We start from the raw sequence: 9,522 nt of genomic DNA on the forward strand, positions 1-9,522 counted from the left end.
ATACAACATGTAACACAGATGTAATGTTTTATTGCAAACATGATTTGATGAAATTCCAGCACTAGAGTCTGCGGTTCGCTAATAGGTGTTGACAAGTAGAGTTTACATGTTATTCCGAGACACATAACAGTTGTATTACTCATCAGATCCATCAATGATATTTATTATGGTAAAACACCAGTAATAAAATGAAATCCAATAATATATCTTTACAAAGTTTAATGTAAAATACAACTCTCAAGGTCAACATAGTCTTGCGTTAGTGTTTTATACATTTATGCAATTCATTTACATATTAAACTGTAGTGTTGCATTTCTGTTCTTTTCAGTTTTACCATTGAAATATAAAATTGGTTGTAATCCAAATATGATGTGAAGGTATATAGTATTACACATGGAGAGAAGTCATCACTATAGAGATGACCACTTTGTGTAGATAAATGTTAGACGCCATGTACAATTTAGACTGGATAAAAGCCGTGGCATGAAACGAAATACTCATTCCTTTGAAACTGGACACTGAGGCTTAGGGTCACATTCTGCCTGGAAGACAATAAATCAGTGAAGTCAAAGTCAACCATGCAGCCAACAAAAACAATGGATGTAGGATATTCTGGAGAACATAAGAGACTAAGCGGACTTGTATTTTGGCTTCTAGTTGTTAAATAAATGCTGTGGCACAGGACTGATCATAGGCTGGAGATGAGGTGCTTTCATATGGATTTTTCCATAACAGATGTTCAAACTGGGCTATGGGAAAGTTCTTGTACTTAGTACGGCACATTTATCAATACTGTTGAACTTTGTGCTGTCAAAGTACAAATCCCATTAGTAGTTGAAGACCTATTTATGAATCTGTCGTGTGGACCTCAATAAATATGGAATGTTTTTAGCAGCTCCAAAATTCTGACTCAACTACCATCCGACTAAGGTTAAGGCCCTCACGTAGTGAACCGCAGTCCATAAGCGTAGAAACATCACGGTGGAAATGCATCGCAGTAATTTTTGCAGCCTTTTCACAGAAAGTCTGCATAATATTAAAAATACATTTCTCTCCCTAGTACACCTATACAGAAAATGCCAGCATTGGTCTAATTGCATGCTGCAATATACCAAAATGGTATTTGAATTCACAGCATTTCCACTGCGGATATTTTTCTGCAATGTGTGGATGGGATTAGCCAGAATCCCATCCAGTTTGTAGGTTTGGCCAAAACATGGCTTTTACGCAATGTGGGGCTCCAGTCTTAATAGTGTTGAGCTTCATGAGACAAATATTTGTTGCAAAACATGTAGACCAATCTGTCGCCAAAATACTTAAGTTGAAGCTGTAAGGAACAAATATTTGATACCCTACAATTATTGCTGCAAAATAACCAGATACAAATCATCTCTCATTTATTGAGAATAAATGTGACTTAAGATGGAAATTTATGGTGTACAAAACAAATTGTTGTACATTCATAATTTTACACTATTTTAAATGTGATCTACTTTAGGCTGGGGCCCCAGGGGAAACGCTGAAGAAAAAAATATGTAAAAATATTTTACAGTCTCTAGTGATTCCCATCCACACATTGTCAAAAAATATGTGCAGTGGATAAACATTCCCAAACTGAAATGTCAAATATACGTACAACCATGGCGGTTTTCCCATAGGTATAATGGAAGTGGAACGTCAATATAGGAAACTTCTGCATGCTTTCTGTGAAACGCACTGCAGAAAAACCAGTATTTGTTGCCGCCACAGTTTTTCCCACTGCACTTTTTTTTGCTGTTCCCTGCTACATGGGACCTTAACCTTACACAAGAAAATCTGCACCATAATTCCTTCTTTTCTGTTTCATAAATGTATCATAAAGTTAGACACTTCTAAACCTCACCCATTCTGGTGCACATTTTTCAATAGTGTCAAACCAGGCATATTTTTCTGTTCTTTCTAGTGCATACTGTTCTGTGAATGCTATGCACCACATACATTTTGGTTCAAATGTAGACAGAAAGGTGTCAGACTTCTACTGATAAAGATGCCCCAATGTGTCTAGCTTAAATCTGATCAATAAATCATCCATATCATCTGTTCTGTTTCCTTAATCATCTCAACAAACTTGATTCAATATTCAGATTTCCTCAGCCAGGAAAATCTAAAGTCCTCCTTAGATATAATAGCACTTGTCTAAAAGCATAAAGATACAAAGATACTGAGGTAGAACAGATTATGGGGATAATGTCACTCCATAAGGAGAGACCACCTATTAGGTGTGTAGAGACTTAGACAGCCATAGTCGCTCCATTGTAAGGGATCATGGGAAGAATATGCAAATCTGCCTCTCAAGATGTAAATAGGAAGACAGTGCCTCTATTATGCTGCCCTCTACAGGAAGCACCCTGAACATCATGCTTGACTTTCCCAGAAGCCTTTACTGTATAATGTGGGATTTTTACAAAGTCATTTTCTCATGCAAAGGTAAACGCTGTGAGATCTACCGCCGACAAACTGTTCTCAACTATAGTTTTCATATCCCTCACACACAAGGTCATGGGTTTGAGACCCTGGAATGACTTAATGAAAAATTAAATATAATAAATGTAATAGATGGCGATCCCCGAGCAACAACCTTATTAGTATATACTGACTGTGATGTGATAGTACAGTGAATACTATTGAAGCGGCCTGCAGCCAGGTAGAAGGCAATATTGTTCCAGTGAGAGGGCCAAAAAATGGAAGACTTCCAGTAAAAACAGATGAGTAGACATGTCTGCATCATAATATTCCTCACATTCTTCCTGTCTCCTCTCTGCATACTTTATTTTTAACAGTTAATAAATGCCAAGAGTCACATGAGGATGATAAGTGCGTAAATGCACAGGGAGAGGTCACCATGTCTATTCCTATTCAGTTAGTTCATGTACACTTTGCACAGATTGCCTTGTCCCTGGGCTATATCATTCTACAGCAGGGGTCGGCAACCAAGTGTGGCACGTGTGGCATATCTCGCTGGCATTATAAGACCTGCAGGAGTTGTGAGGCAGCGTCCTTTCACTGCTCTCAGGACGCTCCCCCTTCTCTGGCTGCCCTGTGTCCACCAATGAGAGGAGAGCCCAGGAGGTGGAGCTAACATTATACAGCACAAGGACCCTGCCGTCGGAGACGGAGGAGAGGGGAGCTGTGAGCTAAAGTGAAAGTAAAAAAAGAAAATACCAGGTAGATGCTGCGTTACTCTGCCTATTAATGTCATGCATTTGGGGTTATTAATTTAGTTTTAGTAAAACCATGTGCTTCACATTAATAGCAGTTAACTCCATCATGTCCATCACATTAACTCCTGCGTGCCCCATATAAGGGTTACTAATATGTGAGATATATGGAGGGACTAATAATGAAGTTACTTAATTATTACCTCCATGTCTCACATATCAGTAACCCTTATGTGTAGCACACAGGAGTTAATGTGAGGGACATGATGGGGTTAACTGCTATTAATATGAGGCACATGGAGTTACTAACTTGTAATGCACATGGCCATACCTTTTATCCACAATTAGGGATAATATTGTGGACTATTATATTTTAATAGTCCCGTACACACAACCATTTTTATGGCTCTGTATCTGGGCCAAAATGGAAAAGCTGCAAATTATGGAGCAGGTCCTATATGTGTTTTCATTTGCAGCCCTGTCAATTAAATTTTAATGTATAAGTCAGTGAAAACCACATCTGTGCCGTTTTTGTGCAGGAGCCCCAAGGAGAGCAGCACACGACCGTGTTACACATGTGAAATCCGATCCGTGTATCAGCCTGATTTACTGGCTTGAACGTGCTGGACTCCTAGCAGTATAGTCATCTATGATACTAGGAGTCCCTGCCTCCCAGTGACATTCTGCCCATGTCAATTACTGTATGTATGTATGACACTGGTCATGTGTTGCTCCCTTAAGGGGAACATTTTTTTTTGCAGATTTTGCTGCAATTTTTTGATCCAAAGCCAAGAATGGCTACAAAGAAATTGGTAATATTTAGAATCACATTTGGCTCAAAAACCACAGCAAAATCTGCAACAAAAAAAGCTGCGTTTCTGCAATGTGCATTGTGGAAACGCAGATTCTTTTGTTGCAGATTTTGCTGTGTTTTTTTGAGCCAAAGCCAAAAATGGCTACACAGGGTATGTAAATGCACAAGAAGTTCTTATGAGTCTCCCTTCTGCCGAGTCCACTCCTGGTTTTGGTTCAAAAAAATGCAACAAAATCTACGCGCGTAATACATTGAAAGCATAGGGAAAAAAGCCTCCCATTGATTTCAATGGGGAACGCACGTATGCCGGCTCCCATTCAAGTCAATGGGAGCTGCTTTTTACGTGCTCGTTCTGAAAGGGAGTGCCCCATTGTCTTTTGAGATGATTTTAAATTTTCACCATATTTATTTATTTATTTTTATATGTTTATATAATCTTAGATCAAGCACTTTTGTAATATAAATTTATTTAAAAGTTTTATAACAGTTGGCAACCTATGTCTTTACACTGTAGAACAGGGATAGGCAACCTTTTTTGTTCGGCGTGCTGATTTAAATTATAAAATCAAAGATGAGATCCTTGGAGTGCCGCGCAATAATGGTAAGGCTGATGACCCCTATACTAAAGACATATAGCACAAACCGTAACATAGAGGTGCTGTCATACAGTGCTTCCAGCCACATGTGTTTACCACTATTTGCCTGGATACACCTGTAGTTTTCCATTAGAAGCAATGTAAGTACATATGTAATCTGCAATTAGTGGTAAATGTATATGGCTGGTACAAAGTGAGGTAACACCTGTAGGGGGTCACACCCTATGTACCTGGATGCTGCATCTAGTCCTCAGCCGCCAGTACCTTCACTTTTCTGTAAGGGAGCCTTCACATGAAAGTTTCTGCATTAGTGGTCGTATCCATGGCAACCAATCAAGATAAAAGACTGTCACCACTAAGAAAGTTAGAGAAAATCTTTAAAACTTTGCAGAATTTTTAATTACTTACTGTATATTTGCAAAAATGTTTAACTTTTAATTATCTACAAGTATAGATATGATTATGTACACGGGAATACCCCTTTAAATGTATATTTGTTCCATACTTCATGGAATAATTCCTTACCCTAGTGGTCACTGTCTTTGCAAAAATTCTTGAAAATAAATTTACAAAATAAATATGCTGCAAATTACTGCACACTTGAGCGTTAGGTTTTCCTGACATAGTATCTGCACCAGTATCTGATTCTTCATTAAAATAATAGAAGCCCCGGATCTGTTTTATGACAGACATGTAGGCACCAACAGATCCTAAAGACTATAATAGAATTCTATGGGAGAAAATAGCTTAGCGTGCTGCAATTATTTATTTTAATGTAGATTGTGAGCCCCATATAGGGCTCACAATGTACATTTTTCCCTTTCAGTATGTCTTTGGAGTATGTGAAGAAATCCATACAAACACAACAGAATATACAAACTCCTTGCAGATGTTGTCTTTGGCAGGATTCGAACCCAGGACTCCAGCGCTGCAAGGCTACAGTGCTAACCACTGAGCCACTGTGTTGCAATTATTGGCTGGTATTCTTGCCAAACAATGGAGCAACTAAATCTGAAGCCTTATTATAATTATTGGTATTGGTATTGATAGGTCCACTGATTTACCACTTCTCCTTCAATAGAAGTATCTAAGTGAGGCAAGGGGAGGTTGCAGGCAAATGCTGTTCCTAGGAATGTAGCTACATGTATGTATGGTATACTTCTACTTATACATAGCCCTCTGAGCGGAGGAAATAATGTAGACAAGAGTGAATGTTATGCCAAACATGTCTGTCACTTCATTTAAGTGATCAGTTAGAGCTTCAGCACTTAGACACTCCAAGATTTTGACATACAATGACAGGTACCCTTATATTGGTATATTCAAAGAATTTTGTCTATGACTTCACTAAGAGTTAGATTTCATTTGTGTTTTAAAAATATTGATCTATGAAAATATTTCTGAGGCATAGCTGCAATAGATATTATATACATAGGGGATCCATAACAGGTATGGAGCTTTTTCATTGGAGTGATATACATAAATTAAGGTACATTATATTATCTTGCACTGGAAAGTGACACCATTAATTGCTTGTATGATCTATTTCAAACCTTGACTCATGACCTTTAGCTTTCAAGTTGTTTAGATGCCAAGTCGTTTCATATGAACAAAGCAATAAAATTTCCCCCACTTACATGTGAGGATAGGCAACAAAAGTGGGGGTGGAGGAGCTGTATGCAGTACGTATTTGTTTGAAGCACTTACCAAGATATCATTTGCAGAACCATTGACTAGTCCAAGTATGGAGCCAACACCTGTCAAAAATCCCCCGTGAGAAACCCAATCAAAGCATCCAGAAACAGACTCCAGGATACAGCACTGTTGCCTCCCTAGGGGGCTGCATAGTTATTGCGGTGGTGGACTTGTTGCTTAGAAAACAACATTAAAGGAGAACTGTACTTTACACCAAGAACATCTAAAATGAAGACAGTGTCACAGAAATGATTTAATATCTATGTTACAATATTAAAATTCTGTAACATAAAAACATTAGTATTAGACTGATTATTCACATTTCTGTTGGAATAATTTGGTGCCTTCTTTTCAAATTTAGTCGTTTTTGTGAGAGAAAAAAATACAGTAAGTGTAACATCTTTGCCTGTCCGGGCTTTGGTGTCATCCTTCAGTCGCATGCTGCGGCACAGGAGACGTGTCCAACTGTGATCTTATCTTTTGGGTTCTTCTTGTATTGTCTGAACACTGTCCTATTCCCTCACCTTAGTAATTGATTTTGCACCACACCTACCTCTTTCGCCTTGGTTTCCCTCTACTCCTGCAAAAGTTAATTTTAGCCTTATCTGTGCGATTGAATGCCTATCTTCATATCAAGTCCAGGGTGGGTTCTTCCTCCCTATTTATTGTTTGCTCACATTCACATTGGTGCTTGCTGTTGCCTTGTGTGTGCTGGCGTTACTCTTGCTTATGTTACCTGAACTCTTTATTATTAAAGGGGCTCTATCAGCATAATTAACTACCCCCCCATTTTAAAATAATACCCTAAAAAAGAATATGATAATCATACCTTATCGTGCACACTGGGCGGGCATGCACGGTCCGACGTCATCTTTAGCCACGTCTACATCTTGTTTCTTCTTGCAGCGATGTCCTCGGTTCTCGTCTTCCTCGTCTTGTTCTTAAGGTGTCATTGCTTGTAATCCTGCATTGGCGCAGTAGCAGTTCCCCTGCTACTGCGGCGGCGTGGGATTACAAGCAATGACGCCGGAAGAAGAAGACGAGGAAGACGGGACCCGAGGAGTAGCAAGGGAACTGAGTATGCTCAGTTCCCCTGCTACTGCGCCGGTGCAGGATTACAAGCAATGACGCCAGAAGAAGAAGACGAGGAAGACGGGACCCGAGGACATCGCTGCAAGAAGAAAGAAGATGTAGGCGTGGCTAAAGATGACGTCGGATTCTTTTTTAGGGTATTTTAAAACAGGTGGTGGTGGTGGGGGGGGGGTCCAGATCAGCTTTCAGGGTGCTCTGCCCAGTATGTCCCAGCACTGAAGCTCACCAGGATGTAAGTGCAGTCCCCTCTGGAGGCCCAAGTAGAGGGGGGAATGGACAGAAGCAGGGAAATGTGAGTAAAATATCAGCCGCTGCCTGCTGGAATAATCCAGTAGGTGGAGGCCTAAATGTCACTTTGTGGGGGCCAAAAAAAGGACGCAATATACTGTGTGGGGTGAAAATAAGGAGGCAATATTATGTGTAGAGGTCAGTAAAGGGCACTGGCATCAGTTTTGAAATTGCAGCTTCCATCTGGCCATAGACCAAGGAGATCACCAGATTACCCTAACCACACTAAGGTTGATTAAACTCCTTAGCACCCGTAACCATCACTATCAAGAATTCACTGTAGGGATGAGGTAGAGGGCCCCGGGAAAAAGATTGCATTGGGGCCCACGACTTTAGTTACACCGCTTGGGAGCAATATACTGCATGGGGCCAGCAAAGGAGGTAATTTACTGTGGGAGCTAAAAAAGCGGGTGTCATACTGAGAGGGAGCCAAATAAGTGGATTTTTTTTGATCTGTACGTTAGAGCAGTGCAAGTAAAGAGGGGGCATGACCTATTAATTTTTTATCGGTTGGGGCAGAGCTTTGGTTGCACGACCAAAGATTACAGGGTCACTCTGTTGTGTTGGTGATTGGTATCACATTTCAATACCTAGTGTGCCATGACCGCCACTTCTAGGTGCAAAATGTTAACTAGTGTTGGCAGTTTTTCATTATATCCTATTGGGTACACTTATTGTATTATGCTAGGAATGTGTAAACCTTTTTTTTTTTTTTTTTAGGGAGGTAGGGGTGGGTGCTTTTCAATCATAGGCCTCAGGCAACACAGAGTCTTCGTTCAGCCCTGACCACTGTATAGTGCAACCAAAAACAATAGCAATATCTACCCATGGTAATTATTCCCTTGACATCCAGCGGACTTTAAAGTACTTTGCTGCGGCTATTCTGGGACATCTATAAAACAAATGCCGGTTTTGTTTGTTTCATACCTAATCCATGACAAGTGCTTTGTTCAATCTGCTAGCAAGCAACATGTGTTCGGGTAAACAAGAGACAGTATCACATTCTCCTCTTGCTGCTTCTGTTGTATAACACATCTAGGTTTTGGGGGTTTAACATTTTCCACTTAAACATTTTTGCTTAGATTTTATAAGTAAGTAATACAGTAGTAGATATCACTTATGGGGATTGTGCTACAATAAGTTATGTTAAAGTGTGGTGCTAGCTGATATGCTTTGTATGGAATATTAATAAATTGTGAGAGTATATACAAATATCCAGAGGATGGGACTATGCTATATGATGTTAATACACTGTTTCCAGCTTTTTTAATGGTTTTTTTTATACCTTACAGGACTATTCACTGTACACACCATCTGTGACAACTGCACCAAATAACGTAAGTGACTGCTGTCTTCACCTTCCCTAGTTGTGAATGATCCATTATTTGCAGTACGAATAACTTATTTAAAGGAAACAGCATATTTTTGGCACCAGAAACTTGACAAGACAGTTCAGACACCACTAGAACAGGTGCAAAATTTGCAGTAAGTACAGGAGCCAAAGGGTCCTTGGTAAAGAAACCAAACTGTGGATCAATTATTCTCAGAAATGGACAGACCAAATATAACTGGAAAAGAAACAGATGGCTGGATTGAGGTGGGGGACTCCTATTCATTGTCAAATTGGTAAACCAGCTTAGGGTAAGTTCGCACAGAGTATTTTGTCCAAAAAACTCTGTGTGAACTTACCCTTAGGCTTCTCAGTAACAGGTAGGGCTCTGGATGCAATATGTGCCGTGGACAAGAAAGCTCCTTTCAAAGGTACCCTCTTTAGAAAAGTACATGGGGTCAACAGTACACAACTGTAGAGTAACAGTACCATAGAGTACCCAGTACCGT

Source organism: Leptodactylus fuscus, chromosome 5 (assembly GCF_031893055.1).
Source record: "Leptodactylus fuscus isolate aLepFus1 chromosome 5, aLepFus1.hap2, whole genome shotgun sequence".
NCBI lineage: Eukaryota > Metazoa > Chordata > Amphibia > Anura > Leptodactylidae > Leptodactylus > Leptodactylus fuscus.